Source organism: Nothobranchius furzeri, chromosome 9 (genome assembly GCF_043380555.1).
Source record: "Nothobranchius furzeri strain GRZ-AD chromosome 9, NfurGRZ-RIMD1, whole genome shotgun sequence".
Classification (NCBI taxonomy): Eukaryota; Metazoa; Chordata; class Actinopteri; order Cyprinodontiformes; family Nothobranchiidae; genus Nothobranchius; species Nothobranchius furzeri.
In genome coordinates, this window is record NC_091749.1 from 68,783,735 (window position 1) to 68,804,377 (window position 20,643).

The 20,643-nt window shown below is 45.5% G+C and overlaps 1 protein-coding gene across 2 annotated transcripts in view; it reads right to left on the reverse strand.

Moving 5' to 3' along the window:
* LOC139071848 (zinc finger protein 420-like) overlaps positions 1-20,643 on the reverse strand; it is a 36,827-nt gene that overhangs the window by 8,074 nt on the left and 8,110 nt on the right. The window contains exon 1 of one of the 2 annotated variants that reach the window (XM_070555132.1): positions 204-232. The exons of the other annotated variant lie outside the window; for it this stretch is intronic. The gene's annotated coding sequence lies outside the window, so the exon portion shown is untranslated. Of the gene's footprint in view, positions 1-203; positions 233-20,643 lie in introns of those variants that run through there. 2 annotated transcript variants of the gene reach the window in all.

Consider the following 20,643-nt stretch of genomic DNA (forward strand, 5'->3'; position numbering starts at 1 on the left):
GCCTCCAAAGACAAGGCACGCATTGACCAACTCATTAAAGGTGCCATCAGATCTGACATGATGATTTTAAGCTTGAGACTAAGAGAGAGAAAAATTGCCCCGCCAACATTCCTGCAGCTCTTGAATGAGATACGAGTGGAGGAGGAGCATGAGGCCTCCAGACGTAGGCTGAATCCCCCTAAATCTGTGCACGTCAAACGTACCGCTGCAGCTACAGAGATTGAGGCAACAGATCTTGGGTTGGAGGTTGAACGGCTGAGATCACAAGTGATTGAGCTCCAAGCTTTAGCCTAGTCCCAGCGTGCTTCTCCTTCTGCACCTCCACCTGCAATTCAAGCAGAGACAGTTAACTCTGAAGAGGACGGGAGCCTACAAGCTTTTAAAAGTGAGGTTGTAAAACTTAGAAAACAAGTCTCAGCAATGTCAGTCAAGTCTACTGCAGCACCCCAAGAGCTTTTACCTCTCAAAGATACCTCTCCAACTCCTGGGGCGCCAAGGGCATCCATGCCCCGAGACCCCAAAGACATTTTTTGCTACCGTTGTGGGGAGGTTGGGCACATTTCCACTAAATGTACCTCACCCAAAAATTATCCGAAAGTTATTCAGAAGTTGATTCAGGCCCAGAGGAGGGGTAGAGCAGGCCCAGGATGCACAGATGGAAAAAATGTTAACGCCAATGTGAAAAGGAGTGCTGTGAAGCTACATGCCGATAATCTGCCTAAAGGTTTGGTAGGACCGCCCTCGACTGCTCATGTCAAAGTAGAGGGAAAACCCTGCACGGCTCTTCTAGACAGTGGCTCTCAGGTGACGATTGTTTTTGACAGCTGGTACACAGAACATTTATCACATGTTCCTTTAAATCCAGTGTCAGGATTAGCTATCTGGGGTCTAAGTGAGTCTGAAAGCAGTTACCCATATTAAGGTTATATTGAAGTAGACTTAGAGTTCTCAGAGGAGACACAAAATAAGGTGAAATCTGTTCCGGTTCTTGCCTTAGTATGCCCTGATCCTCATTGCTCAGACACAATGCCAATCCTCATTGGTACTAATGTTAACAAAGTCTGGTCCCTCCCTTTGAACCGAAAGGCAGCCACCTCCGACAATGTCTATGCTGCACGAGTGGGTGTGACAGATCAGGAACTTAATGTAGATCCCAAGCCTAAAAACTCAGTTCACAGCAGCAGTGCAGTGGCTGATGTTAAATGGACAGGGCCTGGGCCCCTGATTATTCCCGCTGGCGGTGAGCATATAGCGGTTTGCAAAGTCTTAGAACAAAAGAGACTAGGAGACAGCATTGTCATCTCCGAGCGTGCGGCCTCATATTCTCTTCCACCAAGTTTGTTTGTGCAGCCAACAGTGTTATTCTCCAATATGTTGGACAGAGAGAGATTTCTGGTTTTATTGTGAAATGAGTCACTAAAAGACACTGCCATTCCCATCGGCACAGTAGTAGCACATCTTCATGTAGCTGACACAGTGACTGAGATCCCAAATATAAAGACACACAGTCACAAAAAACTTGATCCATCCCTATTTGATTTTGGAGACTCTCCAATCCCTTTTGAGTGGAAGCAGAGACTGAAAGAAAAACTGTTGGAGCGATCCCATGTGTTTTCAACAGTGGAGTGGGACGTGGGGTTAGCCTATGGAGTGGAACACCACATTCGACTCACCAACGACACCCCGTTCAGAGAGCGGTCAAGGCGCATAGCACCAGCAGATGTTGAGGACCTTCGTCGTCATCTTCAGGGACTCCTTGCTGCAGGGATAATCAAAGAATCCAGAAGTCCTTATGCGTCACCCATTGTCTTGGCACGAAAGAAAAGTGAACAGCTACGAATGTGCATTGACTACCGGACACTCAACCGCAGAACTATTCCAGATCAGTATACAGTTCCCCGCATTGATGATGCTCTGGACTGTTTGTCTGGAAGCAAGTGGTTCTCGGTTTTAGATTTAAGAAGTGGATATTACCAGATGCCAATGGCAGAGGAGGATAAAGAGAAAACCGCATTCATATGTCCATTGGGGTTTTTTCAGTTTGAGAGGATGCCTCAGGGGATCACTGGTGCTCCTTCAACATTCCAACGCCTCATGGAAAGGGCAGTTGGGGATATGAATATGCTAGAAGTGATTGTATATTTGGATGACCTGATTGTTTTTGGGAGCACCTTAGAGGAGCATGAAAAGCGACTTCTCAAAGTCATTGACCGATTAGGAGAAACAGGACTAAAACTGTCACTTGATAAATGCCAGTTTTGCAGACCCCAGGTGAAATATGTTGGACATGTGATTTCTGAACAAGGCATTGCTACCGATCCAAGCAAAGTGAAGGCAGTCGCTAACTGGAAACAACCCACTGATCTCCGATCACTGCAGTCCTTTTTAGGATTTTGTGGGTATTATCGACGCTTCATAAAAAACTATTCAATCATTGTTAGACCACTTACAGAGCTGTGTAAAGGATATCCGCCAACCCAAAAGAAATGTAAGGCAGGAAAGACTTCATCAAAACCCTACTACAAAGTAACTGAAACGTTTGGAGATAGGTGGGACCAGAGTTGCACTGAGGCTTTCCGTCAGATCCTTAAATGCCTCACCGATGCCCCTGTTTTGGCTTTTGCCGACCCTTCAAAACCCTACGTGTTACATGTTGATGCAAGTTTGCATGGCTTGGGGGCGGTGCTCAACCAGGAGCATCCTGAGGGATTGAGACCAGTCGCTTTTGGCAGTAGAAAGCTCAGTGCGTCTGAGAAGAACTATCCAGCACACCAGTTAGAGTTCCTGGCACTCAAGTGGGCCGTCGTGGATAAATTCCACGACTATCTTTATGGAGCCGAATTTGATGTGAGAACAGACAACAACCCTTTAACATACATCCTTACTACCGCTAAACTGAATGCCACAGGTCACCGCTGGCTGGCAGCCCTTTCCACTTATAACTTTACCTTGCAGTATCGACCAGGCTCTAGCAACATTGATGCTGATGCATTGTCACGCCACCCTATTTCTGATGATGAAACTGAGTTTAGGAGTCTTCCCCCTGACAGTGTTAAGGCCCTCTGTAAGCAAGTAGCCAGAGATGAGTCTACTGAGTCCCTTAGCTATGCAGAAGCTCTGGGGGTTTCCTCCACTGGCATACCAGAATGCTATGCTTTTCCAACCCGTCTAGATCTGGGCTGCTTGATTCAACTGAGCAGATCAGATCTCCGCAAAGCTCAAGACCAAGATCCCATGATTGCACCTGTTAAGAAGGCATTGAGTGGTGAAACTGTATTTTCACCTGAGAAGTGTGCTGACAGGGGGTCACTTCTCCTGCATAGAGAGGCAAATAAGCTAGTCATGAGGGAGGGATTGCTCTATAGACAGGTTGAAAAACCAGCGGGGACAGAAGTGTTTCAGTTTGTTCTGCCAAGAGAACATGTTCCCATGGTGCTTAAATCTCTCCATGATGAATCAGGCCACCTTGGAGTGGAAAAGACTGTTGAGCTGATTCGCAATCGATTTTACTGGCCTAAGATGGGGTCAGAGGTCGAACAGTACGTGAAAATTTGTGGCCGATGTATCACACGTAAAGCACTGCCCCAGCGAGCAGCTCCGTTACATCAGATTACCAGCAGCGGGCCATTAGATTTAGTGTGTATTGACTTTTTGTCTTTAGAACCTGATTCTCAAGGGTATGCAAATATCCTTGTAGTGACTGATCATTTTACAAGGTATGCCCAGGCATTTCCTGCCAAAGACCAACAGGCAACCACCGTTGCCAAGATTCTATGTGAGCGTTTCTTCATTCATTATGGTCTTCCCGCACGGATACATTCCGATCAAGGACGTGATTTTGAAAGCAAGCTCATCCATGATCTTCTGAGAATGTTGGGGATCCGAAAGTCGAGAACATCCCTTTATCATCCTCAGGGAGATCCTCAGCCTGAAAGATTTAACCGAACATTGTTGTCCATGCTGGGGACTCTTGACCCAAAACAGAAACAGCAATGGAGTCAAAACATCAGTCAGTTGGTGCATGCCTATAATTGCACCCAAAATGATGCGACTGGATACTCACCTTACCTCCTGATGTTCGGGAGGGAGGCCCGCCTGCCGGTGGACATTTGTTTTGGAGTATCAGAGGAAAGCGGGAAAGCAGTAAGTTACCCCCAGTATGTCTCAAAGCTAAGGGGGAATCTGGAACAAGCTTATCGTCTAGCTAAAGACGCAGCTGACAAGAATCATCAAAGAAACAAAAAGGCACATGACAAACATGTGACAGAGCAAGTCTTAGAAGCTGGAGATCGGGTGCTTCTAAGGAACTTTGGGGTCACTGGTAGACACAAGTTGAGAGAGAGGTGGAGGACAGTGCCATACGTTGTAATGGACAAGATGCCTAACTTGCCTGTTTACCGGGTAAAACCTGAAAGGGGGCCTGGAGGAGAAAAAACAGTACATCGAAATCATTTGTTGCCCATTGGCCATCTTGTCAGGTTTACAGCTGGGGATGTTGAGCTCGAACAGGCGCAGAGACCTGTCACCAGGAGTAGACGACAGCAGTTAGAGCCTGTCAAACCTTCTTGTTATGCAGATATTGTTGTGTCATCTGATTCAGAGTTTGAGGTGGTACCCATGCCAGCTTCATGACAAGTGAATCTAAGAGACATTCTGGGGCCATCAGGATTGAGGACTAGAGAAAAGTCTTTAGTCCATGAGAGAACTCGGGTTTCCTCACTCCCCAAGGACTTGGACAATGCTGAAGTAAGTCCAGGTTTACCTCTAAGGGATCCCCTACCCTGTCCAGATCTAGATTTAGAAGGGGAAGAAGGAAGCAGTGGGGATGTAGTTTGCAGAGCCGATGAGGTCCCTGCAGAGCGTTCTAGGCAAGTGATAAAACCGGTCATTAGACTGAGTTACGATGAACTGGGACAGCCATCAGACCAGCCTGTAAAAGCTTTTAGTTGTGGAGTTCTAGTTGGCAGTGTAACTTACCAGGACTCAAGAAAGTTGTCTTGTCCTACTCTATGGTGCCACCCTATGGCATTATGTCGTAACTGTGTTGGGTTAGACTTAGCTGGGTCTACTACTCTTATTTGGGTCATATAACCTCATTATTTGATGGGGACATCAAATGTTTTAGAAGGGGGAGGGTGTAGCCCCCTGGGTTACACAGTTTACTTAAAACCCTTCAATGTAGTAAACCAGGTTTGACATTACTTTGTATCCACATGAACAGTGAGGTGCATGTATAATGTTAACTGTAACGTTGCCACTTAAGTTATGCAGTTTACATTGAGTATTTTTCAGTTGAGAACAGGCCTCAGATGAGAAATGTTTGTTTCCATTTATGTGTGTATTATTGTTTTGTTGATTGTTTAGTCTAAGGATGTTGGACTGAATTTTAAACAAATGAAAGCTGTGTAGGAGCAATAGCAAGTTATGAACACTAGGGGGAGCTTTGGGGAAAGTTCGAGAAGAGGGAGACAGCGAGAAGGAGAGAGAGGGAGGAGAGAAAAAAAAAGGTTCGGGAGAGACAGAGAGAGAGAGAGATGGCGGGGGGTTGAGACGTTGGGACGGAGAAGCGGGTGAGAGGAGAGCGGAAGACAGCAGTGGAAGAAGCCCGGAGAGACCACCGAAACTTCAGAGCCGTAGCTGTGAAGTACTTTTGAGTTCAGTAACAGAAACTACATCGGACCTAAAGACTGAAGAACGGTTAAAAACCTGGCCGGCTTGGAGGAGTGGGGACGTTGCAGTTGAGGAGCCGTTAAATGATTTCAACGGTGCTGGCGGCTTTAACGAGCCATAAAGCTTCTACCTGGGATAATAAGGGACAGAGACGGGACTGATCGGGAGCTGGTTGGAGCAGGAGACGCAAGGAGAGTCGGAGGAGTGGTGTGGGGAAGTTCGCTGAGGACGTCTGGATTCAGGTTTTAGGACGGAGGATACAGACACCCGTCGGATCGCTGAGGACATCGGGTTTCGTGTCTGTGTTGAGGATGCCTGCTCTGCGAATCTGTCAGGGCATCTGAAGGAAAGGTTTCGCATGACACAAAATCACCGCACAGGCCTGCAGCGAAACAAAAAAGCTACGGTACCGAACTTGGTGTGTGTGTGTGGGTGTGAGTGAGTGTGGGCCCACGGGTGGATTTAGATTGAACTTGGTATTGTTTTTTATTTATATTTTTTTGAGAAATGTATGGAGGTCGGTTAATGACCCATATTAGATATGTTCACTGAAAAAACAAACTGATTTGGTCATTTGATTCAAAGACATTTACAATTTTGGTAATTTGATTGCTTTCAGGTTAACTGAACAGTTCCTTCATTCTAAGTGAGTTCTTTATTAAAGATTTTTTTTTTTCATTTAGAAAGTTGTCTGGGCTTATTCTGGGTTAAGTGATAATGCTAATGTAATGGTTTGAGAGCAAAAGGAAAAGATTACTTTACCTTAGGTGAACGGCTAGGTTTCTACCAGAAATCAACGAACCCAAGAAGACACCCCACCTGTTTTAGATTCTAGTGCAGTTACTAGACTGGGTAAGGGGGTGCTACATATATATATATATATATATATATATATATATATATATATATATATATATATATATATATATATATATATATATATATATACACACACACACACACACACACACACATATACTGGTTTTCAGTGTTTGGGAGGACAAACACATCCCACATACACGGTCGGGTCCTTGCTCCCTCAAACAAAGGGATCGGCCATTTTGTTTCAAAGCTTCCTCCATTTTGGAGATCCTATCTACTTGAACACATCATATCATTACACCTTGGATTAGATTGTTTTTACATTATCATTTCATTGTTTCATTACTCGTTGTTTGTTTGATAAAATCAGTTGGTTAATATTGATTGGCTAACGCTTTGGAAGGAGCTGAAGTGATCATATTAGTTAATAAATGTTATTGCTAATTCAGTTTTGTCTCAAGTGAATTTGTTTGTGTGATATGAATTATGACTGCTGCCCGTAAAGAATTTAGGAACTTTAGACAGATTGATAATAGGTGTGGATTAATTTTCCCCTGTTAAAAGGGTATGGTGCCCCGAGGATATCCTAATATCCTACTTACGTAATAAATCGGCGAATATTTCCATATTTACGAATTTATTGATGAATCCCAATAAGAATGAATCCCTTCAGCCTTCAGAGAGTACAGACGCTTTTTTCTCAGCTCCCTTATCGGCTTGCCCAAGGCTCGTCCTGTCTGCCTACAGAGCACTTCTCTGCATTTCTCCTGAAATCACTACTCTTTTTTGGAAATATGGACTTAATTAACTGGTCATTCAACGCGATTGACAACATTTTTTCTACAATGAGAACGGAGAAGGGGGCTCCCACCTGTCCCGAGGGGACATTCGCATCGGGATATGCACTCGATTCTTGGGAGGTCTGGCGAATCGTGTGCCTCTCTCAGCTGTCCATCGAGGACGTGGAAGATTTGTGGATATTCGGCCTGATGATCACTGGATTTCTTCTGATTGGAGTGGGAGGATATCTGGTTTTCTGGAAATTTGGGAAGACGGGAGCAATTGGAGTGCGACCCGTACCCACGGAATGTGCCGCTCGTGCGGTGACCTCACAGACTGGGGCGTTACTCGAGGTGAACCGTAAGCTGGACAATGTCCTCGCGGCGTTGCCTGTGTTAGTGCGAAAGATGGATTTGATCTCGGAGAGGGTCGCCGGACGATGCAGGGATGTGGAATGAAAAATTGGCTTCACTGGTGGACATGAATGACCACTTATAGACTCCAAGGCGGAGAGGAAGATTATCTCTGCCTGCCCTAAACAAAGTCATGTTTATCCTTATCTGACGCCATAGCAGCCTCTCAAGGCTGCCTCAACACACCCCCACAAAAGGAGTAATGCCGACAGATGCTGTGTCCCGACCTTCACCCTCTTCCTTCAGGCTGACATGTCTGCAGGAACTTCAATGTGCTCTCTGTTCCTTATCTCTCCCTCCCACCTGTTGGTCTGCAGCTGGTCGATGCGCCGCAGTGGCAGCTCCCAATGGAGGCTTCAGGATCCCGCCCATCCCCACCTCCCCATCGGACTCTGATGTTGTATCTGTGCTGTTTTGTGCTTCCATGTGAAAGGAGTTTTTTGTATAATAGAGTTACTCCCCGCTGGGGCTAACTCTGCTATGCCTTTTTTTACCTACCCCCACTTATCCTCATGTAACACCCTTTTCATCTATCTATTAAGGTAGCACGACTCATGTTGCGAATGACCGCAGTCACCAATTCTTGTTATGTGTCTTACCCACGTATGTCTGATCTTTGAATTGTGTGTGCTGAAACTGAATTTCATTTCTCTGTATGTCCTGCACATGTGGTAGAAAATGACAATAAATGACTGACTTGACTTTGACTTGACTTGATAAGTAAGTAAAGCTTACAAATTATTCGTTGACTTAGGCTTGGTTTATGCTTGACGCATTTACTTTCTGCTTGGTGATGCGGCTCGCGGATGGAACGCGCTTCACTATTTGCAGTGTTTATGGTTCATGCGGCTTGTCTCTGCGGTGAGCCAATATTCTCCCAAACTGTGTGGGGAAGCATGGAGCTCTACGGCATGCATCCAACACTACACCATAGAAGTAAAAATTACTGTTGTTTACATTATGGCATTCCAGCATTTTTTAACAGCGTCCTCGTCTTTTCCGACAGTGCATGCTATTTCTCTCCAGGAATTATTAACAATGTTTATCACGGTGATCTTTGAGAGCTGAATCATACAAATGTCTGTCTGTATTCACGAACCTCTGCCATACTAGTTCTTGCCAGTCCGCCATGTTTTTCCGCGTCCGACCGTCCGCGTGGTTAGAAAATTTCCTAGGTGCGCGGTGCGGAAAGTTTGGGCCGTGCAGAGGCGCGGTGGAGGGGCGTGGTTGTTAAAATGACGCAATTTTGCCGCGCGGAGCCGTGCGAACCTCGCGGACAAGCATAAACCAAGCTTAATAATCACAACAGCCGCATTGTGGGGGCTTGGTTCGCCTCCCGGTAGCAGCATAAACTTTTTTCTTCCCTTCTAGCTTCACTTGCCAGTACTATGTTTACAACCATTTATTGGTATACCGTTTAAAATATTATGACTAATGTGTTTTTTAATTTGTTTATTTAGCCAGTGTGAGTCCATTTGTGAGCAGAGTTTCAACTAAAATGCTGTTTAGGAACGACCAAATTCAAAGAACTTTTAGAGATAAAAATATTTTGCAGAAAATTAACATTGCAACTAAAATATAAACAAATAAAATGAACCGAGGACGATATTTTCCTGATATAGGGTTTATTACTCAAGTAAGGGTAAAAAAAAGTATCTGATTAGAAGGCTACTTGAGTACTGAGTATCATCTGATCTAATATTTTTAAAATGTTGTCGTCTTCCTCCGCTTATCCGGGTCGCGGGGCAGCATCCCAACTAGGGAGCTCCAGACTGTCCTCTCCCCGGCCACCTCCACCAGCTCCTCCGGCAGGACCCCAAGGCGTTCCCGGACCAGATTGGAGATGTATTCTCTCCAACGTGTCTGGGTTGAGCCGGGGGCCTCCTGCCGGCAGGATATGCCCGAAACACCTCCCCAGGGAGGCGTCCAGGAGGCATCCTGACCAGATGCCCAAACCACCTCAACGGACTCCTTGTGATCCGGAGGAGCAGCGGTTCTGCTCCGAGGTCCTCCCGAATGTCCGAGCTCCTCACCCTATCTGTAAGGCTTAGCCCGGCCACCCTACGAAGGAAACTCATTTCGGCCGCTTGTATCCGCAATCTTGTTCTTTCGGTCATTACCCAAAGCTCATGACCATAGGTGAGGATTGGGACGTAGATCGACCGGTAAATCGAGAGCCTGGCATTTTTAAAACGATGACATCAAACAGACAAAAAATAAGAAGTTATGGGCAAATATTGGTATTTTAAAGACTAAAGGGGAAAAATGTAAACAAATTAACAACATGATTACAAAATAACAAATTTTAGGCAAAATTTAGACAATCTGGCCACAATATTTTCCTAATATACAGGGTTTATTTTGTCTGAAAATGTAACACGTTTAAAAAAATACCGCAATAATACTGAAAACCGTGAACAATAACCGTGAGGTTAAATTTTCACACAGTGACAACCGTGATGGATACTTTGCATCCCAATGTGGGGAATCTGAATGTTCATCTTGTTGAACATAAGTGAGTCCTCTTCTGATGATCTCGAGTTCTTTCTTCTCTGATAGGGTCATTTCTTTCCCACCAGGCTAGCAATTTTCACTACGGCAGCCTCCACATTTTGGCTCACAGGCTGCTCCAACGCTCTCCCATCTCCACCATTCAAAAAACCCACGGTTGGTCATGGTCGTATGTTTGTTGTTTGCAGTTTGGTTGCATTGGAAAAACTGGGATTTTCCGAGATCTGATTTATTGGGTGTGTCTGAATCCAGAGGAAGGATACTTGTGAGTATGGGTCCTCACCGGTCTAGCAAGGCCGGGTCCTTGCAAGACCGCTAAAACCGGGAAGTCAGAGGCTCTGAATTCGGACAGTACTAGCCACGTTTTTATTCCCGCCCCCAGGTCCAGTTGCTTAGCTACCATGACGGCGGCAAACAAGCTAACAAGCTGTTAAAATGGATCCAGAAATCTGTTGTTTTTTCCTTTTATACTTTTTAGTTAATGATCTGCTTAATCTCTGTCGCCGGCGTTATTATATAAGGCTGAGAAGCAACCATATCCAGGTAATATATATATATATATATATATTTTTTTTTTGTTTAGTGAACCAGCTTTCAGGAATCATATGCTAACTTAGCTAGTTTCATTTATCTTTTAAGCAACTCAAAGACCTGTGGCTAAAAGTACAAATTTCTATAGAACATACTAACAAGTAGATGAATAATATTGCCTAAATATTAAGATGGAGGCAATCAGAACCGGAGGACTAGTGGAAGGCTTCTGTCCCAACACCTCGTCCACGAGACCAAACCAGGGCCAAGTTTCAGCAGTGGGCTTTCCGCTGACTCCCTCTGTTATTTTGCACTTTTAATTTTTATCACTTGTGCTCTGCTTTCTTTAGACAATACTATATCACTGGTAAATAAGTTTATATCCTCAATTTTTTGGGTGGGGGACAACTTTATGCATAAGTGCATGTGCCATTGAACTCCATTGTTGTTCATGTGAACTGTGAAGTCCCTTCTTGGGCTCATAATTGAGTTCTTTTTTCCCCCTCTTGTCCTGTCTGGCTGTGAAGGAAACAGAATTGATGTGTGAATGCTGGAGACAAGCCTTACACATTTACTCTCAGGTGGAGTGTTAAAGATTCTGCTTTAATGTCACGCCTGATACAAAAACTTTATTGTCAGTGTTTTTAGATGCTTTTTAATTCCGACCGGACATGGAGGCAGAGGTGCAAAAGAAAGGAAGAGAGAAAAGGAGAGGGATGGGTTACCAAAAACATTCAATGATGGACAAAAATCTGCTTCTAGACCTGCAGAAAGAGAAAGACATACAAAAAAAAGGGACATACAACAAGAGCAAAATATCATTGCATCAACCTCATGAGGAAATATAAAATCAACATTGTTTTGCAGAACAATCTCACAATAATAAATCTCAGTGAATTTACATTTACAATTTAAATTTAAAGACGCCTGTTAAGAATACCTGAGTCCATACTTAACGAGAGCACCATGTACACGCGCTTGTATGTGTAAGGTTTCTGTATAAGAGTGTCCAATAGTGAGTGTGAGGGGCCACAGATCTGCCCCCAAAGATGTGCGGAAGATGGAGGGAGCTTCAAGCCCCAGAGATCCAGGAGCTGCCCCAGAGTGCAGGGACCCCAGGGAGACTGTCACCAGAGAACCCCCAACCCCGCTCAAGGGATGCAGAGGACTGCCCCGGGGGTCACAACACCAGCCGACAGAGTCCTGGGAGATAACAACTGCAAGCCCCCAGGCCTGCCCAGAGCTCCCCACATCTAAAGCCGGGCATACACTGTGCGACTTTTTCACTTTTTTGAGTTGATTTTCCAGTCGTGCGAGAATCCACGACATCGGGGCGAGTTTTGCGCCGAGCGGTCGTGTAGTGTACAGGGGGTTACGAGAGGCGATTAACACCACGTGACCAGCTGCCGATCAGCAGTCGTGAGGTCGCACGGACTTCTGGTGTGTTTAATATTTCGCTCGTCCCTCGTGAGGGTATCGCACTGTTGAAGCGGCGCTGCGAGCAGCTACAATCCAAAATGTATCAGAACCGCTCACGGCGCATGCGCGCGCAATCCTGCATCAACGCTGCTCGCTCGCTATTTCCCTAATAACACACGCTGTTCGTTTTTGTTTCTACACGTTTTTTTACTCACAAAGATTGTCAAGAAAGCGCGTTTGTCGTGTTCATGTCAAATTAAACTGATCACAAAACACAGATTTACTTTCTTTATTTCGTTTTCCTCATCCAACCCCCATAAATCCCTGTGTGTCCTCCTGCAGCACTCCCGAAGGACAACAGGCAAGACAAGACAAAAAAGTCTGACGTGTTGAGTAAAAACTGCTATTTTTAGCATATTTTTAGGGCCGACGTGTTGCTACCAGACGTACAGTGTGAGCAGTCAGGTCGCATCCGAGAACTGGGTCGTGCAGTGTGAGCGCATGACTCGTGAGATCTGCCCTGCGAGGAAGTCGTACAGTTTGAGCTGAAGCTGAACGCTGCGAGTGAAAAAGTCGCACAGTGTCCACCCGGCTTAAGACGGCTGAGCCTGGGACCCAGGGGCGACCAACCCCGCCGGTGACCCAACTGAGCCCAGGCAGCCACCGGGAGCAAAGACAGATGCCAAAAATCTTAAGGCCTCCCACACGGGGAGCCGCGAACACGCAGGCAGACCAAGGCTTCACACTTGGCAGCAAATGTGGCAGGGGGAGCGTAGGCGAAGTTGTGTAGCAGCACAAGAAGACCCAAGAGAAGGGAGAAGTCCAAACCCCCACCTGACATACATAGTCATTGTTTAGTTAAATTTGCTTACTAACGTCGACCAAAGAACTCCGACTGGAAATTTGGTTGACCATTTCAGATTACACTTTCTGCAGAAAGAGGAGACAGACAGAACACGCAGTGGCATGTGTGAGTTTCCAAGCTGACTCAATCTTTCAGCTTCAGAGCATATTTTTATTCACACAAGGGCGTAGTTACAAAGTTGCTCAAACATTTGTCTCACCCCCGACTCATGGCCCGAGCGAGCACCTTTAGAGTCGAGACATTTTTGGAGCATCCTTTTCTGAGATAACAAAGAAGCGTTTAGAGTGCTGTTTACAGAAATAAGAAAAACATACCATCTACTCACCCATGGCAACCAGACAACTTAACCTCTCTTTTTCTCTAACAGTCATACACAAACACAGTCGCACACTCCGTCCCTCATGCTCACACATACACATACAACCGGAGACTTACAAAAATGAACGCTAGACACCCACTCACGCTGGGCAGAAGTAATTTTACAACATTGGTTTAAATGGCACCAATAACGAGACGTGGTGACTGGAGCGGCTCATGGAGCTGTGCCGCTCACACACACACACACACACACACACACACACACACACACACACACACACACACACACACACACACACACACACACACACACACACACACACACACACACACACACACACACACACACACACACACATACTGATTCAACAAGCGCACGCTGCGCCATCAGACTGAAGGCAGAAATGAGCGCTGCCTCCTCTGTGATAAAAACTTTTGAAGTTTTATAACAACATTTTTCATTCAAGGTCAAATTAAGATGTTGGCTTCTATTTTGGGATGACGTATTAAAGTCGAGTCCGCTCCAGCAGTGACTCCTCATGAACCTGACCACAACTCACGTTACTGCAGCATTTGTTATTCCAGTCCGTGTGGCAGTGGGTCGCAGATTCAGCCACACCATAAAACAGCAATAAGTCGGTCTGAGGCAAAAGTGAACCTCATGGCTATAGCTTTTCCATCTTTTCCTTACAGACATTTGATTACGCACAAGTAGGTGATCAGCTCAGGTTTACATAGAGCAGAAGGAAGGAGAGAGCTCTGGCCGCACAGGTTAAATGTTCCTGCTTTAAGAAAACAGTTAAATTGCATTTTTTATGTGCTACCTGGGCACTCGTATTGATTTAAAATTAAATCAAAGGAAATTGTAATGGTATTGAATGTTTATTAATTACTATTTCAAAAATGCATAATACATAAACATAAAAATGAAAGTGATGGGGAAAAAGGTCGATCATTTTTTTTAACCCTGTCTGTCGAGTGACTTTAGCGTGACGTCTGATATATATATTTATATTTATATGTATGGCTATAGGGCTGTGTGTGTGTGTGTGTGTGTGTGTGTGTGTGTGTGTGTGTGTGTGTGTGTGTGTGCGGGCGGGTGGGTGGGTGGGTGGGTGGGTGGGGTGGGGTGGGGTGTAGGGTCCAGTCTGTCATCCTATACTCCTGTCACACTGGTGATTCTGCTGGCTGGGATCTGTGAGGGAAGAGAGTTCAGCAGTCTCACAGCCTGGTAGACGAAGCTGTTGGTGAGCCTGGTAGTGCGGGAGCGGAGACTTCTGTATCTCTTTCTAGAGGGCAGGAGGCTGAACAGACAGTGCGCAGGGTGGGTGGGGTCGTTGACAATTGTGATGGCTTTGCGGGTGAGGCGAGTGGTGTAAATGTCTTGCAGGGAGGGGAGTGGTGCACCAACTATCCTCTCAGGAGCACTTGGCCGCTTGAGTTTGCGCAGGAAGTAGAGGCGCTGTTGAGCTTTCTTGGCCAGTGATGCTGTGTTGGTGGTCCAGGAGAGGTCCTCCCTGATGTGCACCCCCAGGAACTTCGTGCTGCTCACTCTCTCCACCGCAGCGCCGTCGATGGTCAATGTGGGGAAGTTGTTGTGGCCTCTCTGGAAGTTGACAATGATCTCCTTGGTCTTGCTAACATTTAGCTGGAGGTTGTTGTCTCTGCACCAAGTGGTCAGGAGCTCAACCTCTTTCCTGTAGTGGGTCTCATCGCCCTTGGTGATGAGACCCACCAGCGTTGTGTCGTCCGCAAACTTCACAAGGTGGTTGGAGTTGTAGGTTGGTGCGCAGTCATGTGTCAGCAGGGTAAAGAGCAGAGGACTGAGCACACAGCCTTGTGGAGCCCCCGTGCTCAGGGTGATGCTGTTTGAGACCTTGTTGCCCACACGCACCACTTGCGGCCTCTGGCTGAGGAAATCCAGCAGCCAGTTGCAAAGGGAGGTGCTGAGGCCCAGTCTGTCCAGTTTACAGATGAGTTGTTGTGGTATTATGGTGTTGAATGCTGAGCTAAAGTCTATGAACAGCATTCTCACATATGAGTCTTTCTTGTCCAGATGAGTTAGGGCTGGGTGGAGGGCAGAGCAGATTGCATCCTCTGTGGATCGTTTCGCTCTGTATGCGAACTGGTATGGGTCCAGAGTGGGGGGTAGGGTGGATTTGATGTGTGACATGACTAGTTGTTCAAAGCACTTCATAATAATGGGTGTCAGTGCCACGGGGCGGTAGTCATTGAAACAAGCTGGGGATGGTTTCTTTGGTACAGGTATGATGGTGGCAGTCTTGAAACATGATGGGACAGTGGCTTGCCTCAGGGAGGTGTTAAAGATGTCTGTGAAGACATTCTTCAGCTCCTCTGCGCAGTCTTTCAGCACACTACCAGGGATGTTGTCCGGACCTGCTGCTTTCCGGGCGTTGATGGTGATGAGTGTCCTCTTCACGCTGGCAACAGACAGGCACAGAGGCTGGTTGTGTGGAGGTGGTGGTGTTTTCTGTGGGCGTGTGTTGTTCTGTATCTCAAATCGTGCAAAGAAGCTGTTCAGGTTGTTGAGCAGAGTGGTGTCGTTCTCACAGCTACGCGCTGCAGGCTTGTAGTCTGTAATAGCCTGGATGCCTTGCCATAGGCTCCGTGCGTCCTTGCCGTCATTGAAGTGGGAGGTTATCTTGTGTGTGTAGTCCTGTTTCGCTTTCCTGATGCCACGGGACAGGTTTGCTCTTGCTGTTCTCAGGCCCATTTCACCCCCAGCTCTGAAAGCCTTATCTCTGGCCTTTAGCAGCCTGAGGACCTCTCCTGTTAGCCATGGCTTCCGGTTTGCTCGAGTTGTGATGCTTTTCACCTGTGTAACGTCATCAATGCATTTGGTGATGTATGAGCTCACCGTATCTGTGTACTCCTCGATGTCTATGATGTTGTTGTAGGTAGCTGCTAATGCTGCACTTTAGAAAATGGGTTGAAATATAACATGTTGGTTGAGCTGGGTTCCGACTATCGGCTTGTGGAGCTCTCGGGAGACCTCTGTGTTCCACTCGGCTCTCCCCTCCCTGCAGCTCGGCGCATCTCTGTCTGATCGCGGCTTCTGTCTGCTGTGCGGGCTGCCAGCTTGTGGAGCTCTGGGGAGACCTCAGTGTTCCACCCGGTTTTACCCAGCAGTCAGCCCGGCATATCTCCGACTCAGAAGCTCTGGTGTTGTGCACAGTTAACTCCGGTTGTAGCTAGGTTGCTACCTCCGTTAGCTTAGCTCCCACCTCCGCTTTAGCTTTGGATTAGCTTGTAGCTAGTTTGACCGGGTGTCGTCAGTTGATCCCAGCCTTACAGCCCCACCCTCAGCTCCACCTCTCTTAGGGCTGCTCAATTAATCGAATTTTAATCACAATTACGATCTGAGTTTTGAACGATAATACAAACAAAACAAGCCGATTATTTGCTCCTCCCACTTGCGCTGCCCTGAGTTGCAAATGAAGCGCTCCTCCCACAGTGTTGCCAACTTGGCGACTTTGACGCCATTTCTAACAGCTTTTCAGACCCCCTTCTTGACTTTTTAAATCTTAAAAGCATCTAGCCAACACCTCAGAAACATCTCTGGTAGCCCTTAGCTACTTTCTGGATAACTGTTGTTGACATTTCCAACAGGTTATCTAAACACTCCGCCTGCGCTCCGGACCGTTCTTCGGGACATTAGGAAAGGGAATGGTGTAGTGATGTGTCAGTCGCTAAAGAAACAGCTCTCGGAGCCGGCTCCTTGTTGGAGTGACCAGAGTGAGTGACACACACACCGCACCTGCGGACTCCTGAGCCACTAAAAACGGCTAAATGTGCGTGTGCGGCGCGCTAAACACACGTGCAGCTTGCCACTGATTGCTGTGAGACCAGGTTGGGGGGTGAGGGGTGCAGCTGTGGTTGGGACAATTATTACATTAACTGATGGACTTGTAAATAAATAGTTTATAAATAAGGTAGAAATAAGTTCCTCACGCTGATAAATAATAACTAATCTCTCTGAGGACACGGTGCTAGTGCACTCTCCTACAGCACCTTGACATGCCTACATAAATGTTATACAACATTTTGTGAACATCAATTTATTTGCATTTATTTGTTATAAATGCCACTGTATAATTTTTGCTGTCAGTATTTGCAAGATATTGGTATTTGGGTCTGTACTGGTTAGACTTAAATGAGTTAAACCAAGGTCTATAGCCCTTGGGTCATAGACTATGAGCTGTAAGTATATTGGTCTTATTATACTGGGAATCAGGAGTTATTTTAGTGATCATCTTGTTTCTTATTTATTTTTGTCCTGATTGTGCCCTGACCAATTTTATGACTGAAAAAATAAATAAATAAATAAAATCAACAGAAATTGAAAAATCATCCTAAATAATCGAGATCTCAATTTCAGTCATAATTAGAGCTGAAACAACTAATCGATTTAATCGATTATTAAGATAGTTAATAACTTTTTTAGTCATCGATTAGTTGTTTAATAATCACATTTTACCGCATAAAGTCTATTTTTACCACAATCTGACATCGGTTACAATCTGTTAAATTTGCCGCCAGTGTGTGGCAGTTATGAGCCACTGATCTACCAGTGGAGCCGTAGAAGAAGAAACGAGTCAATAAGTGCCCTCGGTTTTCATGACGTAACACATTACTGACGCGCATCTTGCTGTGAGAGATGGCGGCCGGCGGAACAAGAAATACGGAAGAAACTGAAGAGAAACCCTGGACAAAAACCTCATGAGTTTGGGAGCACTTCACTCTAGATGCCATGAAAAGACGGGAGACCTGCAAAATATGTTAAAACCATCTAGCATGGCACGGAAGCACGATGTCCCTAAGTGAACATTTGAGACAAAAACATGTGGGGCTGATGCAGCAACGGAGGAGCCAGCCCGGTAAGTAACAGAAAATAAACAAGCTAAATATAGTGGTCCATCACTACATGCAGATCAAATTTGGGACTTAGTGTTTTAGCTGAGTTCGTTATAGTGGATGTTAAACATGTTTTTTTGCCGCGTCGGTCTACCGTGTTCTACTTCTAACTGACTAGATGCAATCGTGAATCTCCTCCGTGTTGTGTATCATGCGCTTGCCAAATTTAGCACGTCAGTTTATAAGAATGTTCTCGTTAAGAGAAAAATGGCACAAACCCATAACTTTGTTCCTCATTCAAAAAAGGACAACTCCGCGGAGAAAAATATACAGACGAGCTGTGTCCAGGTGAATATAACACGGCATAGTTGTACGCTTTCAATTTTTAAATACAGGAGAAATTCAGAAAAAGTCATTTTTTTACTATTAAAAGGCTGTTTTACTATCTAACGCTGTAAAACGCCTCACAACACATTTTTATCAAAATAAATGATCACTAGGGCTGCAACAAACAATTATTTGGATAATCGATGAATCGGATGGGGTCTCGACACGATTAATCGGATTACATGGGGAAATTTTTTAAAACTGCTAGGGAAACGTTATTTCTCTCCTTCCTTAACTTTATTTAACACAACATTATTAGAAAACAGTTCAATAGCAGAAAAACAACATGCCATCACCTAAATTGTCTTATAAGGTGTATAGACAGAGACCCTAAGCTACATCTATCTGTGACCAAAATGCTTGGTCCAAGTTAAACAGCTTAAGGTCAATTCTCATCTGTTTTGTTTGATCTCATCTGTAGACATTTATTATAACTGGGGATGTCAAACAACTCATTTTTAAATGTAATTAAACATAGGCTGTGAATTAATCAAAATTGATCACTATTTCCAAAAATGACTGAAAAGATAAGTTGTCACACACTCCATGGAAACTTTCAGAGAATCCACAAATAGTGGCTTTCAAATGGTTTTGTTACTTTTTGCAAGTTTAGAAAAGCAGCAGAGGAGACAGCATGTCTGATAATTTAGTTTTTCATCTGATAATATTAGAACATGTCAGTAATGTCTGAGGGGCTTTTATAAACACTGTATAACTAACACTCCTGGAGAGGGTAGGAACTACGCAGAGGCTTCTGGGGAGCCCAGTTATGGGGGGGGGGGGGGGGGGGGGGGGGGATTTTGCCTCGGCCCCCAAAATGTCTTGAAACGGCCCTGGGTGTGTGACTGAGTTTTGAAGGTGATCTGAATTGTATCAGATGTATAAATACTACACGTGTATAACTTATTGTTTTTTACTGGTAAAAACGTGTAGTGGAGATAAATCTACCTACATTTTACTTTTCAACACTTTGTTTTGTTTTCTTGTTTTTATTTAACTATTTTCCTGTCCTGTCTGTCTCTCTTCTTACTGCATCTCCTCTTAATTCTCCAGAAAAACTGCAGCCTGGATTCTTACTTTTTCACCTCATCAGTTACTTCTGAGCAGATCAAAGGGATCTCCTGACCGCAAAGCGCGGAGCGCGTTTTCGATGCTGAGTGAGGTGAAATCACCGCAGCACAGGTGATGAGCTCCGCAGTAGCGCGCTTCAGGCACAAATAAGACAGAAAATAGAGAACATGTGCAGACATGAACGATCGTGTGCTAATTATAGTTTTTTGGTTGCGCCACTTTGAGAATGGACCGTGCGCTGGAAGCAGCTGCCTGGATCGCTGCGCAACAACAGCGCTGTGCCGCTCTCTGCTCAAAAGAGTCCAAAAATGATATAATATAGAAAACTTTTTTTCCGGCTCCCCCGGATGTGCTCCCCCATAATTCGATCCCTGCTCCTGGATGAAAAGCCGGACATTTTCATCAATACAAGAACCCGCAGTCCGGACGCCCGGACAGAGAGTGAAAAGTGGACACGCCCGGGGAAAACGGAACGTACGGTCACCATAGTCCTCATAAAGCGGGAAATTATAGATACAGTATTTTGCTCGTGCCCTGGGCCCTTTAGAGTTTGTGGGCCTTGGGCAATTGCCCAGTTAATCCGGCCTTGGGCGGAACCGGTTCGCACGCTCACGACTTTAGACTCTTTTTTACGAGTTTAGGGCATGTCTAGCCTGTGTAATAATCCGGGACTTGGATGAATCACTTTTGAAAAGTTTTTAATTTACCCGGACACAGAGTTCTCTCCTTCCTCGCTGATGATCGCGACATGCTTGCGTTTAAGACGCTGCATCATCCCGTGCCATGCTAAGTCTGACCTACACGTTGCAGGTAACGAATGTCTTCGCCTGATTTAACTGAAAATGCTCCCAAACTTAAAAAGTTTTTACTTTTTTGACTCTCGCTGCTTCTGCCATGTTCCTCTTCCAAACACCTGCCGGCTCTCCCTCGCGCTGATCTGCCGGCTCTCCCTCGCGCTGATCTGTCTGCGGGCGGGAAGGG